The following is a 26,954-nucleotide window of genomic DNA, read 5'->3' as shown; positions in this document are numbered from 1 at the left end:
GAAGGAAAGGGAGCTACAAAGACCTAGGTTTTTTTAACAGGGATGTATTTCTCTGGCATCATGGATATTTTGAAATAAGTAGAAACCATTGCTGTCTGTCTACTTTCTAATGCTCTGTTCATTGTGCATTCTGATGTCACAAGCTGTAACCTAGTAACCTCACAGTACGTAGAGTTCTATTCATCACCCAAGCGTGGCTAATAGGACAGATGGTTGACAGAATGACAGACAATATGCGTGACTCAAAGAGGAAGTTGCTACCATCTTCTCTGTCCACTGAAGGAATATATCCTATGTGCTGGAAGCACCAGGGCAGATCCCCAACTATCCTTGTCAGAGCAACCCTGAAATGAAGATCAGAATGGCTGCCTCAAGAGGCATATGGGTGCCTCAGTCAGTTAAGCAGATGACTTGGGCTCAGAGCATGATCTCATGGTTCTTGGGTTTGAGCCCCATGTGGGGCTCTGTGCTGACAGCTCAGAGCCTGGAGCCTGCTTCCGATTCCATGTCTTCCTCTCTCCCTGCCCCTCCCCTGCTCACACTCTGTCTCTCTCTCAAAAATGAATTAACTGAAAAAAAAAAATGTCTTCCTCAAGATTTGGGGCTAGACCCCAAAGCAGAAATTACAGGTGACAGGTGAGAGTTGGGACACACTTTGAGATGAAGTTCTCTAAGGAATAGTAAAATCTTCTATAATGCTTCTGGGAGGAGGGATGAAGGGACAGTTTGACAGAAGTTCTTCCTTAATTCCTTCTGGAAATACAGGTTTCCCTCTGGACCAGAATCCTAACAAGGTAGCTCAGTGCATCTTTGAAAGACAATTGGAAACCTGATATCATGATTTGTAGACTGATTGGGTTCAAATCCCACTTCTGACAGCAATTGGAAGTAGTCGCTTCACTCTCTCAGCTTTGGCTTCCTCATCTTGAGATAAATGATACCTGATTCATAGAAATGCTGTAAGGATCAAATGAGGAAATATGTATGAAGTACTATGTGTATGTATACAAAGTACACAGTAGACCTACAAAAAAATGATAGCTATTACTAATTGTGTGTGTCTGTCTATATAACATTGTGCATATATACTTTTCATACGTGTGTATATATAAGGTATCTTATGGCAAAGAAATATGAGAAGCATTCTGGTTTGGGTTTTGGGTTTATTGGAGGAGGTGATTAATAGCATATGAAATGCTGTATGTGTCAGACCCCCAATAATGAGTCCAGAAAACAGTGCACCATGATAAAGTTATCCTGTCTTCTTGTTTAATGGCTTTCCAAACACACTGAGAGTCAGTTTAGATAAAATATTGTGCAAGTGTCTGTATGTCAAAGAAAAATTTCACAGAACAGAGTTTGGCTGAAAAAGAAGAAGACATAATTCAAGTCTTCTTCAAGGGGAGAGAGAACTTAACTTCCCTAGAAACAAAAAAAGCAGGAAGGTTTCTAAGGGCTGAGGTTAGCTAGTTGAAAAGTACTGGAGGACATTAGTTTGGTCAATGTGATTAGGCCATCTGTGTTTGCTGACACCAGTCTAGGTTCCTACCCTCCTACAGAAACTGGGAGACCCGGATGCTACCTTTCTTGATGATAACATTTCAAGAGATGTCTCCCAGGTCCCTGAAACAGATGGTTCTCAGTTGTAAAAGGGGCAAGCGGCTAGGAAAAGATTTACATCTCAGATGGGCAAATAAAGAATTTACAATTGTAAGTTTTCTAAAGTAAATGCTCTAAGACAAGGGAGGTCAGTGACCTACTGTCGCTAAGAAACCTGTCTAAAGTTTAGTCAAGCTGAGGAAAATAAGGCCATCTTGGTCATGTTCCTGACTTAGCAGGATCAGTCAATGTATCAGTCACAGAGAGCCACCTAAGGCATGTTTTCCCTGATGCCACCAGGAACTACCTGTCCAAAACAAGTTCCCCACCCCCATCTGTAATAACCTGTCTCCTTTCTTACCTGTCTGGACGTTCCAACCTTTTGAGTCATTCCCCTGTGTCAGATGACAAAGGTGAGTGCACAACTCATAGAAGGCCACTGTTACAGTGCTGGTGAGATTTGGGGGACAGCAATGAAGGACCTATCTGCACCCTGCTGTCAGGGCAAGGCCCTCAGCAAAATTTTGAGGTACACAGAGGCTCTCCAACTTTTCTTCCCTTCTTTGTTCCCCCTTGCTGTTTCAGACACACTGTGCCCCCAGAATCTCTCCTCTTCTTTTCTTTCCTCCCAAGAAACGTGTTCCTGAATCTTCTACTAAAATGTAAAAAACTGGCTAAAAGCTTAGAGAAAGCCAGAATGTTTGTGTACTAACTAAATTGTGAGATTAAGACCTGAGCTGAGATCAATAGTTGAACACTCAGCCAACAGAGCCACCCAGGAGCCCCTGTCTGCTAACTAAATCTTAAACTAAGGGAAATTCCTGGTTCTGATCAACAGTGAGCTAGAATTTTAAAAGACCTCCTCCTTGTTGGCAAAACTGCCCCTTCCCAGCAAACGGCTGCCACAATGAAACACAGGACAGGAAAGCACCAACAGGGACCCAGCCTGACAATGAGAAGTGCTGGATAGCCCTAGAGTGGCCCAGAGCCAGGCTACTGAAGTGAGTGCCTAGACATGGAAGTGGATGGGGATTCTGAAGGTGCTTGAGGAAGAATATCCAAAGCATATGTCTAACCAAAGCGAGGTGATGAAAACCAATGTTTCCTACCTGTTACTTTTCCCTCAAATGAGTTCTACAGCTGAAAAAATTATGAGACCCCAAAAAGGACCAGGCTGTTCAATTCTATCCCTGAAGCATCATCTCAAGGCTTTCCTTCTATTTTATGGAAGTTTATCATACTCCAAACACTAACTAAATTGCTTCTATACTCATACCCTCCAGCAATGCCAGCTTTAATGTATGCCTCCAGGGAACAATTAAATGAGTTAATATATGTAAGGCAAGAAAAGAATGTCCGGTGCATAATAAGTGCTATATACATATGAGCTATTGCATTATATTATTATTATTATCATTATTATTATTATTATTACACTGCAGTCCTGATTGTGAGGGATTTTTAGCAAAGCCACGGGTAGAAGAGTGCCCCAATTAGAGCTGCTAGGTCAGTGCCATAAAACAGAAGAACTCAGTAAATTCCCAGAGAGGAAAATGTAATCATCCTGTTCTTTGCAAAGATTTAAGATAGCAAAATGGATGGTATTTTGGGGAGATAGACTTCCCCAAGGTCTTGCTACCTTGCATCAGTGAAGCCAGAAGTCAACAGAACCTGTTTTTATTTGGGGTTACCTCTAGCCAGCACTATAGATACATGTGAGATCTGGATGCGGAGGGCTCACAACACTAGTGATGTCTCTTAAGATATTTCTTGTGAGAAATTCATCAATAAAGCTAACATAAAGAAAAGTGATATTTGAAGGACAGTGTTTCTCGATTCCTGTTCACATCCTTGAAAGTGACCCGCTAGATTTATTACATAACACCGAGAAGTAGCAATAGCAGTTCTGTTTCCTGGGGAAAGCCAGCTTCCAAAAATTGCAGTAGATCTGTTGATATAGGGTAATGTAGTGCTAAACTGGCCCGGCAGGGTGGGTATTTTGGTCTTAAAAGGGAACAATACAGTAAAGATAGTTTGTGTTTATGCCTGACCTAAATCTTTCACTTCCCCTCACATAAGAGAAGCAGATGTTCAGCGGAGAGCTGGGGAGGGAATGGGGGAGACGAAGGAAACAAAATGAAACTATGGTTCGAGTTATTCTTTAAAACATCAACCAGATGTTCCTTATCTAATGTAAGTGCTTAAAACCTCAACACAGAAGAATCTCTTCATCTTCATTAATACATTAATTCTCTATGCCCTACTTACTTCAGCTTTTCTTTAAAGACACAAATGTAGTAAAAGCAGAGTCAACAATTACACGAGCCATCTTTTCAACATATGCTGCTGAGACAACTAGATACCCATAAGGAAAAGGATTTAGATGCTTACTTTACACCATACACAAAAATTAACTCCACGTGAATCATAGACCAAAAATCCCTTACCAAATGTAAGCATTAAGGGGTGCTTGGGTGGCTCAGTCTGTTAAGTGTCTGACTTCAGCTCAGGTCATGATCTTGCAGCCCAGGAGTTCGAGCCTGGGGCCAGGCTTTGTGCTGACAGCTCAGAGTGTGGAGCCTGCTTCGGATTCTGTATCTCCCTCTCTATCTCTGCCCCATCTCTGCCCCTCCCCTGCTCACACTCTGTCTCCCTATCTCTCCTTCAAAATAGTAAAGAATTAAAACTATACAACTTGTAGAAGAAAACATAGGAGAGAATCTTTATGACCTAGGTTAAGGAAAACAAAGATTTCTTAGTATGATATCAAAAGCACTATCCATAAAAGAAAATATTGATAAATTGGACTTCATAAAACCTTAAAAGCTTTGCACTTCAAAAGACACCATTCACTATAAAAAAAAAAAAAAGACATCATTAAGAAAATGAAATATAAGGGGCACCTGAGTGGCTCAGTCTGTTAAGCGTCCGACTTCCACTCAGGTCATGATCTCATCGTCTGTGAGTTCAAGCCATGCATCGGGTTCTGTGCTGACAGCTGGGACCCTGGAGCCTGCTTTGGATTCTATGTTTCCCCTCTCTCTGCCCCTCCCCGGCTCACGCTCTCTCTGTCTCTCTGTCTCTCTGTCTCTCTCTCTCTCTCTCTCTCTCTGTCTCTCTCTCTCTCTCTCAAAAATAAACATTAAAAAAATTTTTTAAAAAGAAAATAAAAGGACAAGGCACAAACTGGGAGACAATATTTGCAAATTATATATCTGATAAGAGACTTATAGCCAGAATATATAAAGAATGCTTACAATTCAATGATAAGAAAACAAACAACCCAATTAAAAAAATGGGAAAAATTCTGAATATACATTTCACTAAAAAAGGTATACAAATAGGCAACAAACACATGAAAAGATACTTATCATTTGTTACTAGGGAAATCAAAATTAAAGTTGCAATGACATATCACCTCACATCCACTAAAAAGACTATAATCCAAAAGGCAGACAATAGCAAAAGTTGGTGAGGACATGGAAAAACTAGAATGCTCATATTGTTGGTGGAAATGTAAAATGGTACCACTACTTTGGAAACAGTTGGGCAGTTTCTTAAAAAGTAAACATAAACATAAACGGCTCACAATTCTACTCTTAGTTTTCTACCCAAGGGAAATAAAATCTATATCCACAATAAATAATAGTTCATGAATGTTCATAGCAGCATCATTCATAATAGCCAAACCTGAAAACAATCCAAATGCCCATCAACTGGTAAATGGATAAACAAAATGTGGTATGTCCATATAATGGAATATTATTTAACAATAAAAAGAAGTGAAAACTGATAAATGCTACAACATGGATGAAACTTGAAAACATTATGCTTAATTAAAGAAGCCAGTCACAATGGCCAATAATGTATGATTGCATTTGTATGAAATTTCCAGAATAGGCAAATCTACAGAGACAGAAAGTAGATCAGTGGTTGCCTGGGGCTGGAGGAATGAAAATATTCTACAATTGAGTTGTGATGATCATTGCACAACTCTATAAATTTACTAAAAACCATTGAATTGTACAGTTTAAATGGCTGATTTATATGTTAAATTGTACCTCAATGAAGCTGTTAAAAAAGAATACATTGATCTTTAAACTGATCTTCCTGACAGAAAAGGCAGAAGCAAAGAAAACCATAGAATACATAACTTTAATAAAATACAGAACCTTGGGACCCCTGAGTGGCTCAGTCAGTTAAGCATCCAACTCTTGAGTTTGGCTCAGGTCATGATCTCACAGTAATGAGATAGAGCCTGCACAGAGCTCTTACCCTGGGCATGGAACCTGCTTAAAATTCTCTCTCTCCCTCTCCCTCTGCCCTTCCCCACCTTTCTCTCAAAAAAAAAAAAAAAAAAAAAAAAAAAAAAAAAAAATATATATATATATATATATATATATATATACATACATATATAACTTCATTCTTGTTTTTTAAAAAAGGAAGCAAGTAAATATACTTTTGGAAAGTCTTTTTTCCTCTGAAAATGATTTATAAGGTATAACTTTGTTTACATAGTAACAGCTCAGTGCTTATTGCAGTTTCATCAAAAACACTTTTTTAAAGAAAAAAGAAAAGGAAAACCCAAGGTGTTCCATACATGCTATTTATTATAGAGGACCTCAATAAAAGTTGAAGGAATGTTGTTAGGTCTTAGTATAGGCACAGAATTCTAGGTGGAGCCAGAATGAGAAATTGCAGAACCAAGTTTTGGGTACTGTGACTCAATACTCACCAATTACTCTGAGAAGCTAAAAGAATGATTGCTTAGCAACCCTCTTTGGCTGTGCTTCTCACATATTTTTCTCACTGGGGCTTTCACAAGGTTTCCACATAAGGCAATCCAAAACTGAGTTTACCAATGAGTCCGTAATTTTCCTACCTATGTTCTGTAGCTGATTGAAAGGAGATTCTCATGCTCAGACTATAGATGTGTAGACAGAAGATGAGGGTCTGATTTACACTCTTGCCCAGTAGTATGACCTTAATAGAGTGGGCTGAGGACACATATAGGTAAATAAGACTTTTCTCAAAAAAGCAGCTTTAGATCTGTCCCCAAGGCCGTAAAAGTACAGCAAAGCCCTACATTTATGTACCTGGAGTACTTAAGAGATATCCTTGGCCTAAAAGATTTTTAGGGGAGAATCTGGTAACCATCTGTACCTATCACTTATGAGCTTCAATGTACCTTCTCTGGAGTCATAAATTTGCAGAAGAATTGAATCTCCTTGGCTCCAATGTGTGGTGTTGGCCCAAACTACACACCAGCACCCTAGCACCCCTGAAACATAACTACACTTAGCTATTGAATAGACCTATGTAGCTCTACTTCACCCGAGTGCATTCTAAAAATGGCATAGTTGACACTGAGAATTTCCTTCTGAAAAAAACCACCCATCACACAAGACCATGTCATCAGCACAGAAAATAATGAATACCTTCATATTTGATATGTCAAGAGGCATACCATCTGGTTTATCTAAAAAAGCTGGCACAAATTATCATAAGTTAAATAACTGGGTGGCTCAGTTGGTTAAGCATCTGACTTCGGCTCAGGTCATGATCTCACAGCTTGTGAGTTCAAGCCCCATGTCAGGCTCTGTGCTGACAAGCTCAGAGCCTGGAACCTGCTTTGGATTCTGTCTCCCTCTCTCTCTGCTTCTCTCTCTCTCTCTTTCTGTCAAAAATAAACATTAAAAAAAGTTTTTTAAATAAATAATAATAATAATAAATTTAAATAACTGGGTGCAGCTACATTTAACACCAGCTAAAACTGGAATTCATTAAGGAGCTCACTATGTTTCACAACAGAAACTGTGATAGAGTCACTGGAGAAAAATAAAAAGCCTTGGACTTACACAGACCCTATTATGTCATTCCAGATATACGTCATGATAATCTCAAAATGTTCTTAATCTCAACAACAACAACAAACCTGATTAAGTAATGGGCATAGGACTTGAATCGATATTTCTCCAAAGAAGATATACAAATGGCCGATAAACACATAAAAAAATATTCAACATCACTAATCATTAGGGAAATGCAAGTCAAAACTACCTTACATTATGTAAGCTAATAAAAAAAAACAGAAAATAACAAATGTTTGTGTAGATGTAGAGAAAGTGAAATCCGTATGCAGTCTTGATAGGAATGTAAAATGGTGCAATCTCTACGGAAAACAGTATGGCAAATCCTCAAAAAAATTAAAAATAGAGTTACCATGTGATCCAGCAATTCGACTTCTAGGTATACACCAAATTCAAATTAAATTGAAAGTAGAGATTCAAAAAGGTACTTGTACACACATGTTCACAATAGCATTATCCACAATAGCCAAAGATAGGAGCAACCCAAGTGTCCATCAGTGGATGAATGGACAAACAAAATATGTTATATTCATAATGATGAGATATCAGTCAACTTACAAAGGAAGGGAATTCTGACACATGCTACAGCATAGATGAACCTTGAGGACATTATGTAGGTGAAATAAGCCCGTCACAAAAAGACAAATATTGTATGATTCCACTCATATGAGGTACCTAGAATTGTCAAATTCATAAAAACAAAAAGTAGAATGGTGGTTGCCAGGGACTGGGGGGAGGGGAGAATGAGGAGTTGTTTAATAAGTACAGAGTTTCACTTTTGCAAGGTGAAAAAGTTCTGGAGATGGCTTGTACAATGTGAATATATGGAACACTACAGAACATTTCTCTTAGAAGTGGTTAAGATGGCAAATTTTATGTCATGTGTAACTTACCACAATGTAAAAATTCCTTTAATGCTCTTAATCAATTTCTCCAGCAGGTGAGTCATCATGACGTTGCAGAACTGGGTCCAAAGGCTGCCTGATTCAAGCAGGATGCTAACACTACTGAACCAGACCTGTGGTCTCATCAAGAAGAAGGCTGATTTTGAACTACCCTTTTGGTAGCTGTTGTATGTTGGGCTCATCTTTCAGGGCCTTCACCACATCTTTCCCAGGCTTAATATTTGAGAAGTGAAGACAGAAACAGTAAAATTAAGATGAAAGACCGTGGTCTCCAAAAGTTGTCTTTGTTTCCACTTGCCATATAATTTGGGCCTCCGTTTTTGAGAAGGCTAGAAACATGTCTAACAGTGTATCGTGACCTCCAACATACCCTATTGACCAGTCAGCCTTGTGGAAAGAAAATAACTAGTGATATTGATGACCTATCAGACATTTTGCATTCATAACAAAAATACAAAAGAATACATAATGAAAGCAGCAGTAGTGGCCAGTTGAAGGCTGATATTCTGACAATGGAAGGAAAGAAGGAACAATGAAGAGATGGAAGACACAATGGTCCCAAAGAAGGTAAGTGTCTCCCACACTGCCTCCAACTCTGTTCCCTCTAGAGACAGTGCATACCACACACACACACACACACACACACACACACACACACACTATTTCATGTGTTGGGAGTGACGGGAGCGAGAAATGAGGATGTGCTCAAATCCAGCTGTCACCCTATCTCAACAGTTTCAGAGCCTCAGAGGGGAACAGATTACTAAGAAACCCTGCCACCAACCTTTCTTCCATGTCACAGTGAATTAGAGACCATCAAGGAAACACCCCACATTCCCATGCACACCTGTGCCTAAACATTTATCTGCATCCACTCCAGCAATTCAGTCCTCCTCTCCATTTTAGTGACAACAGAGTCTCTTCCACTTCTCTAAACACTTCAAACAACACTCTAGATTCTGATGCTTCTGCATTTTGAAGGAACCATGTTTCTTCCATTATTCCCTCTCTCCCCTACATCTTCATCCACTCCCCTTCCTTTAGCAAGTATGTGTACTCAAATCTCACTCATTCTCTAATTTTAAAAAACTCAAAATGCAACACACACACACACACACGCACACACACACACACAAAGGAATATTATTTAGCCATAAAAAAGAAGCAAATCCTAAAAAAAAAAGTAGAAGAAAATCCTGCCATTTGCTACAATATGGATGAAAACTGAGGGCATTATGTTAAATGAAATAAGTCACACAGAGAAAACAAATGCTTTATGATCTCACATATATGTGGAATCAAAAAAAAAAAAAAAAAACTCACAGAAATAGAGAACAGGTTGGTGGTTCCCAAGGGTAAGACATGGAGGTAGAGGAAATGGGTGAAAGGGTTCAAAACTTCTAGTTATAAATAAGTTCTGGGGATAATGTACAGTATGGTGACTATAGCTAACAATACTCTATTTTATATTTGAAAGTTGCTAAGAAACTAGATCTTGAAAGTTCCCTTCACAAGAAAAAAAAGTGCAAGGTGTTGGATGTTAAACTTATTGTAGTAATAATTTGCAATACATACATATATCAAATCATTGTGGTGTACATCCTAAACCAATATGATGTTATATGTCAATTATATCACAATAAAACTGGAAGGAGGGCTCCTGGGTGGCTCAGTTGGTTAAGTGTCCGACTCTTGATTTGATCTGGCTGAAGTCATGATCTCAAGTGAGATCGAGCCCCACTGTCAGCATAGAGCTCACTTGAGATTTTCTCTCTCCTCTCTCTCTGCCCCTCTTTCTCCCTCTGTCTCTTAAAATAAATAAATAAAATTAAAAAAAAACAAACACTGGAAAAAAAAAAAAACTCCTACACCCTATATCTCTTTTAAGACTGTCACTTCACAGCCAGAATTCTTAAGATTTCAGTTCTCATTTGTCTTCATTTCCTTATCTACTCAGCCAACTGAACTGAGCTGATCTGAGATCAGTCACTGCAGCTGATCTCACCAAAGTGATCAACAATCTTCCTGTCACTCAATATGAAAGACACTTGAAGTCATTGTATTATGGGACTGCTCTGCAGTACTGGACCCTGTTCACCAGACAAAACTCCTTGAAGTGCCATCTTCCTTTACCTTCCCAGACACTGTCCTTTCCTGGTTTTCCTCCATCCCCAGACTGAGCCCTCTTCCGACTAACAGCTATTGTCAGTTCCTCTCACTGGGGGTCCACATCACCGCTTCCTCTGTAGTCCTAACACAATGTTAATATTGAGTAAACCTCTGGAAATTCGTGTTGATACACCAGCTCCAATAATGCAGTGGTTCTCAACCCTAGCTCCTTTTAAAATTCATTGGGAACTTTTACAGAGGTATCAATACCCCAACTCATAGTATTTCTGATTTAATAGGTCTTGGATGAGTCCCAGGTACCAGTATTTTCTAAAAGATTTTCAGATGAGTTTAGGGCTCACCACTAACCTTGCCACCCCATGCTGGGACTATAAGGATGGGAAATTTGCAAAATGCCTAACTATCATTTTAGAACTGAACCCTTCAGTTAGAGTTTAGATGGAGCTTTAGAATTCTGAGACAGAGTACATTTTAAGGGTCTTGTTCAAAGTTCTTATTGAACCTTGCTTACCTCTGGCTCATCCATTATCATGCAATCCCAGATTTCTCTTACCCTTGCTTAGCCAGGAGCTAGGAGAAAATAACAGGAGAAACCAACAAAGTCACACATTTTGTCAAATGAACAAGTGGTCTAATGTCTGCAAACATGGGAGGTTTTTCTTCCTCTCCCTTGCAAATCTGCCAGGATTCTTGGGAGTGCCTTTGCCCCACCTTCCCCCTAGTTTCCAAGTACCAACAGGCCCAAAACCTTCCAGAATCTCTGGCCTTTCCCCTCCCTTTCTGCCTTGAGGGTGCAGAGTCTGTTGTGTGCCTGGCTCACTCAAGAGATTCTGCCTGTTACTGTTTACGAGGGAAGCGTCTCTCACAGGGTTGGCGTGACCAGAGAGGAATATTCACACCAAGGCAGTTTTCTTTGTTTCATGTGTTTAATTATTTGACTGCAGTTGTGGTTTCTGGGGGTTTAGGGTGAAGACGTGGGGAAGGAATTGGTCAAAAAGAGGGCTAGACGTGTTGAAACAAAACAACCATTAAAAGCTGAGACCCAGCCACACTAAGAAACAATTCCATCCACCTAGCCCACCTTTTCCTCCTATATTTTGCTACACACATCCACCCACTCACTTACTTATATTAGAAAGGGGGGAAGAGATGTCACAAAGAGAGGTAATGTTTCAAAACTTCATCTTGAATTGTGACCAGTCTGTTATTTTAAGGTAGTTTGGACAATCAATCATCTTAGGAGCAAGGGGACTAAGTCCTAAAGGTCTGAAAAGGGACTGTAAAAGATTCTGGAGATGTCATGTTGCCAGAATATTCAGGAGGCCTGGATCTTCCCCCTCCACAAGATCCTTCTCAGCAAAGCTACAACATCTCACCAGACAAAAAAAAAAAAAAATTACTCCAAAGTTCAATTCATAAAAGCTCAGTCCTTAATGCAAAACTCAAGGTAGGACTGTGTATGGTACTCTGTATCGGGAATGGCTTAAGACCCTAGAATTTATGCTGCTGTTGGCAAAGATCACATTCTACATATTTTACATATCAGAAGAGTGGGTTAAAGGGGAAGATAAAGGGAGGCAGAGAGGAGGCAAAGCACTGTTTGCAGAGGGCAACAAATTCAACCAAGGAGGGATTACTGCAAAACAAAGGCAATGGCCCTGGCATTTGCCAGAGGCAAGGGTTGCTTCTGCTGGTGATTTTAGGCTAGTTTGTCCCCTTTGTCTCCTACAAGAAAAGGGTAAAAGTTGTTCTGCGTAGGACAGTGCAACTCTGAGTAGTGGGTGACCTATTACTGAAAGCACGTTTCAGTTCTGTCAGAAGAACTGCCTGAGAGAGCAGTGAGTTCCCCATGCTCTGCAGGTGGGGTAACTGCCGCTTGGAGTCATAGGGTGGACTCATGTTACAGCCACGGAGTCTTTAAGATGCCCTTTGGGCCAAAAAGTCAGTGACAACAGCAACATCAATGAATGGTTTCCCTACCCGCAGGAATCAATAAATCTACTCCATCTAAATCTTGCTTCCTCATTCCGATTTAAGCTTTTAAAATAAAACAAGTTCATTGACAAGGTTTGAGGATCTATGAAGTATTCAACACAGTGGTAGGTTTCCTGAAGGACAAAGTGTATTATGGAGAGAACGAGATTAGGGAGAAAGCTAAAGAATGGAGTCATCTAAATAGGAAAAATAGGGGCACCTGGATGGCTCAGTTGGTTGAATGTCCAACTTTGACCCAGGTTATGATCTCATAGTTTGTGAGTTCGAGCCTGCTTCAGACCCTCTGTCCTCCTCTCTCTGCCCCTCCCCAGCTCACACTCTCTCTCTCAAAAATAAATAAACTTTAACAACAAAAAAAAAAAGGAAAAATAACTTTGAAAAAAACAGAAAAATCAGAAAATTCCAAACTCCCTGGAAATCTTCCTTTCTCCCTAATAATGATCATGGTGCCTCCTTCTTTTTAAAGAATGAGACTGCTCCAACATTGCCTGCGTACTCCCTGGTTTGACTCATTTTCACCCAAGGGTAGGGAGGGCAAAATTAGAGTGAGGTGTTGGTTGCAGTTCAGCCACACTTTTCAATGTACCCAGCCCACACTTGGTTCTGCGTGGGGTGTGGGTTTTATAGCCGGCTGCCTCTCCTTGGTGATTAATGGAGTTCCACTGAAACTGCCTGTTCTCGACTCCTCCCATCTGGGATAAGAACCAATGATTCTCAGCCTAGAGCTGAGAGGTTGGTATGAAGAAGGCTCATATCTAGTAAAAGATGAGAGGGAATGAAGACCTGGCACCTTGCTAACAGTGCAATCCCTGGGTTGTTTTTCTGGACCCAGAGAGTGGTATAATGTGAACACCCTTATCAGATTCCATACGCTCTTGCTGGGCAAACAGGAAATTCAAATCTTACCCTCCCTAGGCTTGCTGTGGACCACAACCCACCCTCCACACAGCCTTCAGGTCTTTCTAAATTACAACCTGATCCTGGCTCTTCCCTGAGTTATTTCTGGGGATCCCTCTCTCCTACATATGAGCTCCTTTGAACAGGATTCAAGACGCTCCAAGACCCAGCTCTTGCCTCTTTCTCCAGTCTCAGTTCCACCCATTCCAGGTCTCAAACTCTTGCAAGTCAGTTGCTCAAAATTCTGTTTTATATCTCTGTCTTTTGTTCGTATCTTTCTCTCTTTCAGTGTTTGACAACCTGATGAACCCATACTATCCAAAGGTGTGATCAGGGGTTGTTCTGAGTTAGAGCAAAGAGGGGCCAGTTTTCCTGGAGTAATATGTGCATGAAACCATGAGGAAATGGCATGTTCTTGCTAATGATGTTGTCATATGCAAGCAACTCACCTATGCTCCTCCAGATCTCCCTTTTTGTGGGAAATTAGCAAAGCAATACCTATTTTGAAACCATTATATGTGGCCCTCTTTGACCTAGAAGGATTATGGAGGAAGACTTCAGGCAGTGCTTTTCCTTAATGCCCCTGAGGGAGAGAATAAAGGCAGCCCTGCCCTTTTCTCACAGGGTGTTAGGTAGCAAAGGCCTACTGGCTATTGAGACAACTACAGAGCACAGGGCATGGATCTGTGACAGTCCTATACTAATATCACCACCTTCCTCTCAGTCTTTGTCCCCACTTCTCTCCACCTCACTGACACCACTTCCACCAAGTTCAGTGTTTCAGGATCACTGGGCCTGGATTTAAGATTTAACGGAAAATAATCAAGTTACTTTGAAGGTTCATTTCTTTAAGTCTTTCTATCAAAGTCACATATTTTTTTGATACACTGGAGAAAATGTATGTCTTTATCTGGCAGATATTGCTGACATATTTTCTTTTAGGTAATATGTGTGCTGTTTTATATCACAGAGCCCACCACCAGTTATTAATAATTCTTCATCTTGGTAAAGTACATCATATTTTATTCCAGAGTATGTATTGTTCCACTGGATCTTAGTATCAGTCCCCACTGCTCAAGACCTTCCTAAATTACAACCCAATCCTTTACCTCTTTGGTGGTTCCCTTTCAACCACACAAAGTCCGGACTCCCTTGCATAGCACGCAGGGCTCTCCAACATCGCTCTTCACTTCTCTCCAATCTCATTTCTTACCCTCCTGATTTCAAATTGTTGCAGTTGACCGAAGATATAATACTTTCTTATATATTGATGCCTTTCTATGTGTTTTCCTCTCTTGAATGCCCTTTTGATCTTTGTCCACCTGGTGACACTTATTTGTCCTTTGAGAACCAGCTCTAGTGTCTTCTGTTCTGTGGAACTCTCCCCCCACCCCCCACCCAATGGCAGAATTGATTACTCTCACCTCTGACTCGCAATTTAACCTTGTACTTATTTCTACAGTAGCACTTGTTGCACTGTTTTGCAATAACTTCATTATGTCACTGGCTCCTCTAGTAAGCTATGATCTCCCCAGAACAAGATATTCATTGCATTGATTTTTAGATACTCATTGCTTGCACAACTATATTGTTGTTGATCTATAAATTATTTTTAAATGAGTGAATAAAAATGAATTGCAGAGGATTGGTAAGAAGAAGAATATAGGTCTGTTATTATTATGCCCATTCAACAGGAGAAGAAACTGGGCTAAATGCTAGTCCTACGAAACTGAAGGGACTTAAACAAAATGCTTAGAATCTAACAGCTATACTACAAAACAGAAGGCAACACAGAACACTCAGGAGTCTCAGAGAGATTAATTTCCAGTTGGGAAGATATAGGAAGTGTCATTATGTAGATCGTTAAAAATGAGTAAGAATTAAGCGGGAAAGAAGAGGGCCATATTAAAACCTCTCTGAAATGAAGGAGTAGTAAATACAAATCAGTGAGAATAAGGAGGAAATCCTACTTCATAAGGAACAACATGGGCAAAGGCACAGAGCTGGTAAGTATTCAGGGAAGGTCATGTAGTTCACGTTAACCACAGTTAATGGCAGTGTCATGGGAAATAAGTCTGTAAGGTTAGGACAAACTCAATCAGGCAGATCCTTGACATTTTGACTCTGCAAAAGGGAAGCTCTGAGATTAGAAAATTGTTTTTCTTTATAAAAAGCTCTTTATAAAAGAGATTAAAACAATCAGAAATTGGAACTCCTCTGGCAGGATGGCTCATATTCTCAGCTCATATTTTACCACAATTTATGTTACTCAGCCTGGTCATCTGCCTCACTTGGCTTCAAATGACTTTAAGCTCTTTCCAAAACCAACTCCACTCTAAGGAGCAAACGTTTTTTGTTTTTCATGTTTTATTTTAAGTATTTTTTTAAGTGAGTGGGGGAGGGGCAGTGAGAGAGGGAGACATAGAATCTGAAACAGGCTCCAGGCTCTGAGCTGTCAGCACAGAGCCCAATGCGGCGCTTAAACTCACAAACCATGAGATCATGACCTGAGCCAAAGTCAGACGATCAGCTGACTGAGCTACCCAGGTGCCCCTAAGGAGCAAATGTTAACACCCTTGAAGGTACTAAAAAACAAAATGTTCTAACATAGTGAAATCTCAAAAGGTTAAAAATAGCAATAATGTAGAAACATGCTTCCCTTTTGAAGAGAAAGAGCTGCGTTTGGATACACAAGTTCAGGTGTGTTTGTCAAAAAAGAAAATCTTATTACTTAAAAGTCAATAATGGGTATGTATAAAGTATACGTGAATCTGTGTGGGAAGGCATATACACATCAGAGATACGAAAACAAAGAATATAAAAACAATACATTGAGTGCCAAGTTTTTCTATTTCTCCATTGACAACCATAGCCTCTTACCCTTCAGATAAAAGCATCTGCCATTCGGTCACCAACCAAAACTAGAGTAATGATTTAACTTGCAAAATAATCATAAGGCACGATGGGGCCTGCTTTTTCCTTCACTACCTCCAAAGCCAATTCTATTCATACAAAAAATGAATTTGAGTTGTAGCAGATACTATCAGGAAGACGTAAAAAAAACTTTCTAAAGTACCATATTTATTATTATTATTATTATTATTTATTCATATGTGGGCTTCTCCTGTGACAAAAAAAGAAAAAATATTTACTGGTCTTTCAGGAATGTTGTGAAATTTAAATAATTATGTGGCTGAAGCAACAGTTCCGTAAGTTTCAACTAATGTCCATTGTTCTTTTTGTAGAATTAAGTAAAACCAGCTGCAGAAAACTACAGCTCACACTTTAAATAGCACTTTTTTACATAAAATTTGTCTCACAACCACAACAGGGCACTGGCAGAATAGCCTGGTTTTTTTCAGCCATTTTTTTCCACGAGTTCCTTAGCAAGGTTTTGGAGTAGCCTTCAGGGAATCTCACTGGTAAGACTGTAGACTCATGTGGATCCGAGACTCATAATTATCCAAATCATGTTTTGTGTTAGTAACTCAAATGTTCTCTCTTTTGTATTAAATAATATATTTCCTTCTCCTTTTTTCTGACACTCAGCAGTTTCTTAAGTTTTTTAGAAAGACGATTTCCCTTTTCTGACCATCCTAACGTAGAGGTAGTCAATGTACGTACAACAACACGGGAGACTCCATAAAAGTACTGCCCTAGTTGAAACAATGCCTAGAATCAGGACTTTTAAAATGCAAATTATAGGACTCACTGGTCAGCAAAAGACTTTTCTCTGCAAAGAAGATGTTGTATGATAGTTAAAACAGTGGATTAATGAAAGATAAGATGAACCATGTCACGACTGACATTATTTGCTTTGCCACCTCTCCCCACCTCAATTTCTTCATTATCAGAATCAAGATAACCTACCATGCACAGTTATTAGGAGAAATAAGTCGTGCCATGCTCCTGAAATCAGTTTGCAAAACAAAAAGGGTTTATGTAAGTATCATTGTTATCATTATAGTGAGTGAGAGAAGTTACCAACTTTGGGTATCATTCCAATAAAATGTACATAGGACGGGAGTTTGGGGGGTTGGAGAGAGTAAGGGAGGCACTGGCCACGTTGTGGAAAACACTGGGGCCAGAAGCCAAGGGGTGAAAGTTAGAGTCAGGATGAAGGCTCAGGAGACAATAGCCTCCCACAGAGTGGTGTGAAGGAAACAAAGCAAGTAAGACATACATACTAAAATCTATTTGCAGAAACATAAAAATTTGTATTTGCATAGGAACTTATCCTTTAGAGAGTGTTTGCCAGAGACGCAAGCATTGTCATTGAAGCTCAGCCTTTTTAGCACAATGTCAAATAAGATATTTGCCCACACATGCTTTTGCCAAAGTACAGACAGGCAGGAGTCTATGAAGAGAAATGCCTCAGGTTGTTTGCTTTTGACAGGCTCAACTTAACCTACTCCTCCAAATTAGATTTGTTTTTCCTCCTCACTGTCTCCTATTAAATCTCATGTCTGTCCTACTTTGGGAGAGTCCAATCAGTAATGGACAGTAATTGTGATGTCGTCCTGAAAATATTATCTACCCCAGCAAAAGTATATAATTTATTGCGTCTATTGTATACCAGATACTTTACATATGCATTACCATTCAATCCATGCAACTTATGGGTGATAACATTTTACAGGGGAGAACACAAAGGATTGAATAGCATACTCAAAGTCAAACAACTAGGACATTCTCCCTGTACTGTGTGAATGGTTCCACTGTCAAGGCTGTTTAGCAGAAAAGAGAGGCTGTGAGACTTTAGGTTCTACCCAAGTGATTCTTTAGCCAAAAACTTTGAGTAAAACTTTCTGAGCTTGGTGATAGCAGGATTTAGAGTACTGAACTCTAGAGAGACAAGGGACAGGTCAGAGGTCCTCTCACACCCCCTTTACATATGAAGTTCAGTGACGTATTAGGGAAAAGTAGCACTGGATTATCCTGATCTAGCAATATAAAACCATATAACCACTTGAAAGAGAATGATAAATGTGCCCCAATGCTTCTAAGGCTCCTTTCTCCTTGTATTCCATAAATCCTTGGTTTTCAGCATACTGTTCTAATTTTCCAAACCTAAAGGTAACTATGTCTGATTATTTAAAAATAATACAATTTTTGCTAATTCCCTCAGCCCTAGAAATGACATGAAATTACTCTTGTCGGTTTCAGGAACTCTTTTATTCAAAAACAAACCACAGCAATCCCCCATCCTTGTAACAGATAACACTATGCTGAGGCATTTCTGCAGTCCGCCCCAGGGTTTAGGTGTGCTTCCCTCGCCCCCGAATATCCCAAGATCAAAACAGTACCTGGGAAATGGTTGTTTTAAAGGTCTCTCTAAAAATTTCATGCTTCTCAGCCATATTACATAAGTTAGCTATTATTCAATGAAACTTCAGTGAGAATCCTCAGCTACCATCACTTCTCCCCTCCTCCACCAGACACCCCTAATTCCAGAGCTCCTTCAGCAGAAAGATGCTGCAGACACTGAGACCAAGACTACCTTTTGGAGACCTGAACCAAACCTGGAGAACTGAACTAGGCTTTGGGAATTCAACTCATAGCAGAAAGCAGATTAAGAGACAGGATTCCACATATCTGTCCACCTCTTCAGGCCGCTGTGCATCTTTTCTCTCCACTCTGCCCCCTTTGTACAACCACAAGTGAAACACGTCCAGACTTTAGACTGGCCCTACCCTTACAGCCAGGACGTAAGTCATAGCAGAAGGCTGCAATCATACACTGCATTGATTACTGCACTAATGCACTCCCCAGTGCGTCTGTGGTGCTACACACACTCAGTTCAGTGGAATCTGTATCCCAGCAGAATTTAACAGTACATTTTCCAGCCCACTCCTTATGCTTTTCCTAAGCCTGACTCCTTCTCGGGTTCCACCTATGCTTTTGGCTCATGAGTGTTTTCCACAAGATCAAATGGACATCCAGACATCAAAAATGAGGTTTGAGACAGATGGTCCCAGTTTTTTTGGACTGTTTTTACGCAGGTACTTTGATCTGTCAACAAACTCAGAATCCCAGGGACTCCTTCCAGAATGATCCCATTGTCCTTTTCTGCTCCAACAATCCAAGAAAAGAGAATTTTCCTTCTTTGTGCATCAAAATAACCCAGAGAGATTGTTAAAAATACACCTTCCCAAGGTCCGTCCCAAGTTTACTGAGCCAGGATATCCAGGAGTAGAAACCAGGGATGTCTGTTTTAACAAGCTGACTTGTAATCCTAGTGAAAATGCAGATTTGAGAAACATCGCTATGGCCTAAATTAGTAATATGAAAATCTGAAATCAGGGTGCTAAATACCTTCTTTCCAACTTAGATCTTTCCTAGAATATAGAATTGTCCTAAAAGATGACAGTTTCCTTTCAGAGAGCTCCAAGATTACACTTTCAGGCAAATCAACTGAGAGGAGGCAGATTCCCACTTAGACCCTAATCCTGGTCCTACGGAGATGAAAACAAACAATTTCCTCCCTTCTCCCACCTTCCTTCACTCTGAACAAGAGCTGGCTGATTACAAATATGATTGCTTTATTAATAAGAATCATATCCTATGTTAGTGTTTGCTTTTTTACAATGAAATGACAGGATTAATCGAACAGTTATTTTTAGAGGATTTAATGTCTTCATTTCCACAGAGGACTATATCTCCACTTTAATGGCAAATATGCTGCACCCAAACACCTTGGGACTAAGATCCCTGGGGTGAAAGTCCATAAAGTTAATAGGACACTGAGCACAACTGATAAATAGCTAACAGTGTGACCTGTAGCCAGTCCAAACCTGAACACATAACGATAGCTTTGACTTTACTCTGAGCCTCAATAGAGAGGAAGTTCAAAGCCAGTTAGCCACTAATGGGAAATTCATGTTCACTTTCAACATCCCCTGGTTTTCCCTTTTTTACTTCCATAGTTGTAAGTTGAGTTTCTATACGCAAGCAGACAGCCCTGGGTAAGCCCAGTTGAAATAAAGCCAACTAACCAGGTCATACAGATACAGATGCGTAGTGACTGATAAAAGGTTGGAGAGAACTTCAAGTGACCACACAAAATAGAATCATCAGCTTCTCATGAAAATGGGAGAGTAGTTGATCAAAATTTTTCTAAAACATCAAAAAAGATAAATGGAGAATGGATTTGTATAAATTATTAAAGTGCTCAGGGAATAATACAGTAAAAACTTTCTTCATTGATGCATTCAGCAAATGTATATTGAGCACCTACAATATGGTCAGCACTATGTTAGGCACTGAGAATTCAAAGGTGAATAAGAGACAGACTTGGCCTCAAAGAGCTGTGTTTCTAGTAAGTGGAGACAAGTATGTGAGCATTGGTGTGCAATAAGGGACTATGGGTGTTATGGCAGATGGGTGGTAGGTAACTATGGAGACAAAAAAGGGAATAGTCCAGTGGTCTTTGGGAAAGTAAGAGACAGCCTTCAATATATAGTCTTCAATAATTAGTAGGTGTTCACATAGCAGATGAAGTGAAGAAAGGCTTTCAGGGCAACATGAACAAAAGCATAAAGACAAAATATATGGCACATTCATAAAATGTCAAATTTTGGGACAACTGGAACATCGCAGAGTGCAAGGAACAAGACCCCATAAGGATGACTCTGAAGAAGTAAGCAGGGGCCTCATGAAGAGCTCTGAATGGCATGCCAAAGTCCTGAGGCTCAGTAGGGTCCCACTGAAGAGCGGTAAGTGTTGGAGTCTTAGTAAGTTCTCTCTGGGTGAAATGTAGAGATGAAATATAAGCAAAGAAGCATCAGAGGTATGGAAATCAGTGTGGAGGCCATTGCAATGATCTAGACAAGATCATGAAGGCTGAATTAAAGCAGGGATAGCAAAATAGAGATGCATACACATGTTAAGAGCTACTAAGAGAGTAGTAATAATAGGCTACTGACAAAAATCCAACTGACCTACTGTCTCTCTTTTTATTCTTTTTTTACTTTTTTTTTTTTTTAGAGAGAGTGTGTGTGCAAGCAGGGGACAGGGGCAGAGAGAGAGAGAGAGAGAAACTTAAGCAGACTCTATACTCAGCATGGAGCCCAACACGAGGCTTGATCCCACGACCCTGGAATCATGACCTGAGCCAGAAATCAAGGGTCAGAAGCTTAATCTATTGAGTCACCCAGGTACCCCACTCTTTTATTCTTTTTTTGACTTTTAAAAAGACTTCTTTATTTCATTTTGACTCTTAAAAGTAGTCAAGTTATTTACTGAAATGATTCCATGGGGCATAAATTCCATGTGAGGCATCTGTCTAAACTCAATTTCATTTCTCTGATAAAGTACACAGGAGCACTACTGAGCAGAAAGACAGCTGAAATATAAACAAGGCAGGATGGAAAAGAAAAGAAGAGCCCAGGGTAATGTAAGATACTCAATTCTCAGTAGTTGCCAGAAGTCAAAGATTGAGAGTAGAATTTGACTACAAATTTGTGGGGGGAGTGGACAGGGAACAGATAAAATTGTTCTATATCTTGACTATTGGGGTAGTTACATGACTCTTTACTTTTGTAAAAAATTCCTAGACCTAGACACCAAAAAGAATGAATTTCTCAGAATAGCAAAATGGGAAGGGAAACCTACTTACTCTTGTATATGCATTCATTCATTCAACGAATACACATTTTCAACAAATAGCACATACTTCATGCCAGAAACCGTTACATGTTAGACGCATGGTGGGAAATGGGCCCCATGGGGCCTGCAGCACAGTGGAAAAGATATCTGTTAAATAAATATTTCTGTAAATTCAGTTACAGATGTGATAGAAAAAAATAAAGGGCAACATATTATGAAAGCATACAACAAACTTCCCTGAAGTGGTGATATTAAAGCTAAACCCAAGGGGGCACCTTGGGTGGCTCAGTCAATTAAGTGTCCAACTTCGGCTCAGGTCATGATCTCACGGTTTGTGGGTTCAAGCCCTACATCGGGCTTTGCACTGACAGTGCAGATCCTGTTTGGGATTCTCTCTCCCTTTCTCTCTGTCCCCTGCTTCACTGCTCTCTCTCTCTCTCTCTCTCTCTCTCTCTCCTCAACGTGAATAAATAAACTTAAAAAATTTTTTCTTAACAAAAAATAAAGTGTTAAGAACAGCATCTAGAATATTAAGTATTCAATAATAGTAAGTTATTATTATTACTACTACTACTCTTTATTTGTAAACACTCTTTATTAGAGAGAATAGATGGCTGTTAGACTTGATTTTTAGAAAGAACATAGAGGAACTACACTCCACCTCACCAAATTAACTGCCTATGAATGGGACCAGAGTCCTAAACCATAAGATGGGACTCATGTGGACTAAAAATGTTTTTTCAGCCCAAAAAGAAACTTTGAGGTTCCTCCTTGCTAAATCCATATCTGTTTACTTAATTTAATCCTTAAAATCATATCATGTTAGGGGTGTCTGGGTGGCTCAGTTGATTGAGCATGTGACTTCAACTGAGGTCTCACAGTTCATCAGTTCAAGCCCTGCATTGGACTCTTTGATCTCAGCACAGAGCCCACTTTGGATTCTCGCCACCATCCCCCCTTTCTCTTAAAAATAAACATTAAAATTTTTTTTAATTAAAAAAAAAAACATATCATGCAATCTTTCACATGTGATGGAACAACTGGTATTGAGCTGAGCCTTCTGCCATAACTAACAAAATTGGAGACAATTTATGAGGCAATTGTTTTAAGCATTGGACAACAGGAAACACAACACTATGACCCCTGACAGAGGAGAAACTCATAAGGTAAGCTCCATGATTTCCCTGGATCTCTACCTGGGCACAGTTATCCAACCACAACATAGCAAGCTAGAATCCAAACAGAGCACAGTTGTCCTGCTGAGCTGAAGAGGCAGAGATCAGAGTGCAGGGAAACCAAAGCAGTAATAATCTGTAGGGCAAGGCACCAGAAAGTTAAAGGAGGGGTATCGAAGGTAAAGAGAAGGGAGAAGCTCAGAAGTTGTGCAGAAGTTGCCCAGTAAATCCCTGGCTCAAGGCTAAGATGCACATGCCTATGGCCAGACTCCCTAAGGCTTACAGTAACTTTGGAGAGCGATTACCACAGAGACAAGAGTAGGATAGAGATACTAACCAAACAGTGCTAGTAGACAGGGAAGTTCTGGCCAAGCCAGAGTGACAAGACCTTGTTATCAATTTATTATACCATACATCTATCTGAGATACAAGAAAAAATTAGAACCATCCTCTAGGGTAAGGTCCATTTCAGGCCCACCCTAACAAAGTCTAAAACTAAACATTTAAAAGATCTGCAGTAAAAACTGAATTCAGAGGTTGAGACCTGCCAAGATAGAGGGTGTTGGGAAATATATTGAGCTTTCCAAAGATGTACCCTAGCAAAGCATAAAGTCAAGCCAACAGAAGCACAAGGTAATCAATCAGTAAATGAGCTGCCTAACAGAAGAAAAGGTAACGCTTCTCAAAGAAAAATAACAAAAGTCTAGAACCTATACAATGCATCAATTAATGTCTAGTACACAATAAGAAAAATTACTAGGCAAACATGACCCATAGTCAAGGGAAAAGCACCAGTCCCAACATTACTAAGATGAGGTACTTAGAAGACAAGGACTTTAAAGCAGCTGCTATAAATATGGTTCAAATAATTAAACTGTGTGTGTTCAAAGAATTTAAAAAAATATGAACTTAATGAATAAAAATATAAGGAATCTCAGCAGGGAAATGTAAACTGTAAAAAGAACTAAATTGAAATTCTAGACTGAAAAGTACAATGACAAAAAAAATAATGGCACATCAGACATGGAAGAAAAGTGTCCCTGATGAACTTGAACATAGCAAGACAGATCTATAGAAATTATCCAAACTAATGAATAGAGAGAAAATAGATTGAAGATAAGCAAACAGATCCAAAAAGACCTATAGGAAAATAGAAAATGGTCAAAATATATGTAATTAGAGATTTAGAAAGTAAAGATGAAAATGGAGCTAAATAGACTTGTTTACAGAAATGACAAAAAGACAAACCACAGACTGGGAGAAGTTTTGTAACATGTTTATCTGACAATGGACTCAGAGCTAGAATATATTTTAAAGCTTTTACAACTCAATAATAATAATACAGAAAATCTATTTTTTAATGGGCAGAAGACTTGAAAGACACTGCACCAAAGAAGGTATATGAATGGCTAAAACGTACAAGAAGAAATGTTCAGCATCATTAGTTACCATGGAATTGCAAATCAAAGCTACAATAAGATACCATTAGAAAGGGTAGCATATAGGGGCACCTGAGTGGCTCAGTCAGTTAAGGGTCCAACTTTGGCTCAGGTCATGATCTTTTGGTTTGTGAGTTCAAGCCCTGCATTGGGCTCTGTGCTGACAGCTCAGAGCCTGGAGTCTGCTTCTGATTCTGTGTCTCCCTCTCTCTTTGCCCGTCCCCCCCACTCTCATTCTGTCTCTCACTCTCTCTCAAGGATAAATAAACTAAGAAAGAATGACAATAGCAAGCATTGAGGAAGATAGACAATAGTGAGGTCTCCTCCACATTGCTACTGAAAGTGAAAATTGATACAACCACTTTGGAAACCAGCTTGACAGTTTCTTTTAAAGTTAAACGTATGCTTATCATATGGACCAGCGACTCCATGCCTAGTCTCCATATGAAACAAAACTCTATCTCCACACAAAAACTGCTCATAGCAACTTTGTTTATAAAGAGTCAAGAATTGGAACAACCCCAATGTCCACCAATAGCCATTGTTGAATGGCTAACAAATTGTGCTATGAACACAATAAAATACTACCTAGCAATAAAAATATAACTACTAGTAAATGCGACCATGTGGACGAATCTCAAAAACATCATGCTGAGTGAAAGAATCTGAATGCAAAAGAACACAGTCTGTACGGTTCCATTTATATGGCGTGCAAGAGAGGCAAACTAATCTATAGTGATAGAAATCAGATCAGTGGTTGCCTGGAACAGTGAGTGGAAAGAGGGATTGCCTGCAAAGGGGTGTGTATAAGGAAACTACATGGTGTGATAAAAATGTGCTACATCTTGACTCTGGTGATGGTTATATGGGTGTACGCATTCATTGAACTATACACTTAAAGTGTATACCTTTTATTGTATATAAACTATACCTCGCAAAGTTGATTTTTAAAAGGATAGTTGCCTAACTCTAAATTAGAAGCCTTATCTTCATCATCATCCTACAATGAGTCATTCAGCAGTAAATTTTACAAGGAGCAAGTTCTTTATGAATCACACACAGGCACCCCAAATAAATGTCTAGCCATTTGTGTTATACACGCATGGCTGGGGAAATAGCTGCCCATAAACTAGCCCCTGCCCATCATCCCTGATACTGGGCTACAGAAGAAACTGTAGCTTCAGTTCTCATGTTCCTCAGCATCTTCATTAATTATTTGTTGACCAGTTCCTGTAATAAGTAAGTGTCTGCATTTATTTTATAAGTAAGTTCTACCATTTGAAATCTTGGCTGCTGCAGAGTTTAGGGGTACATTCCCTACAAAATCTGCCCCAGTCTCATACCAGAGGTAATCGTTAGTCTGACGGCATAGTGAACCAACACTAATGCTTGTCAGATAAGCTATCCTAATTAACTTCCCTGCTCAAGGACCCTCTTAAAGCCTTTTTTGAAAACACAGGCAATAAGAAAACTAGGCTTTCCTCTCCTTGAAATTTTCCTATCTGCAGTCAGAAACTGATGGACAAAAAGCAAAGCATCCTGAACTCAGGGCACTTCTAGCCCATGAAATGACCACGTGTGCAAAGATGAGTGCCTCTATCTACTTACAGATTTGGAGCCTTCCTAAGGCAGCAGGATGCTCACTTCAGCAGCACATATACTAAAATTGGAATGAAACAGAGAACATTAGTACGACCCCTGCACAAGGATGACACACAAAATCCTTAAAAAACAACAACAAAAAGAAAAAAAAAAACATTCATAGAAAAAGAGACCAGACTTGTGTTTATCAGAGGAAGAGAGTGGGAGTCGGAGAAATTAGATGAAGGTGGTCAAAAGTACAAGCTTCCAGTTAGAAGTACTGGTAATGTAATGCACATGATGTCTATAGCTAACACTGCTGTATGCTATACCTGAAAGTTACTAAGAGAGTCGATCCTAAGAGTTCTTACCACAAGGAAAAACAAAAAAATGTTGTGACTATATGAGGTGATGGATGTTAAGCTAAACTTACCGCAGCAACCATTTCACAATGCATAGATGTTAAGCCACTATGCTGCACACCTTAAACTTACATACAGTGTTGTATGTCAATTATATCTCAATAAACTGGGGAGAAAGGAATAGCAGGAAATGCATAAAATCTCACTATAAGCTCAAATCCTGTGTTATCTATTGTATTAGTTTTTCTCTGGTACAATTTGCATAGCAAATTACCACAAACTTAGCATCTTAAAACAACATCCATTTATGATCTTACAGTTTGGCAGGTCAGAAAGCTAAGTGGCGTTGGATGTATTCTCTGCATCGAGGATAACAAGGCCAAACTTCAGG

At 39.6% G+C, this 26,954-nt stretch overlaps 1 long non-coding RNA gene and 1 other non-coding gene across 3 annotated transcripts; both read left to right on the top strand.

Annotated features, from left to right (window-relative positions):
• Positions 1-744: 744 nt before the first annotated feature.
• LOC109266336 (uncharacterized) lies at positions 745-8,639 on the top strand. Of its 2 annotated transcripts, none has more exons than XR_008422446.1 (2): positions 745-959; positions 8,413-8,639. It is a non-coding gene; the product is annotated as an uncharacterized LOC109266336 (long non-coding RNA). The 2 variants fall into 2 exon arrangements; XR_002079668.2 differs by lacking the exon at positions 745-959 and adding an exon at positions 1,496-2,128.
• A 17,617-nt stretch (positions 8,640-26,256) lies between these two features.
• On the top strand, positions 26,257-26,363 carry LOC128777464 (U6 spliceosomal RNA). The gene has a single exon (XR_008422723.1). It is a non-coding gene; the product is annotated as a U6 spliceosomal RNA (small nuclear RNA).
• The last annotated feature ends 591 nt before the right edge of the window (positions 26,364-26,954 follow it).

Source organism: Panthera pardus, unplaced genomic scaffold, assembly GCF_024362965.1.
Source record: "Panthera pardus isolate Hobbes unplaced genomic scaffold, ASM2436296v1 HiC_scaffold_16, whole genome shotgun sequence".
Lineage (NCBI taxonomy): Eukaryota > Metazoa > Chordata > Mammalia > Carnivora > Felidae > Panthera > Panthera pardus.
The sequence above is the reverse complement of the archived record's forward strand: the minus strand, read 5'-3'. Positions and strand labels throughout refer to the sequence as shown.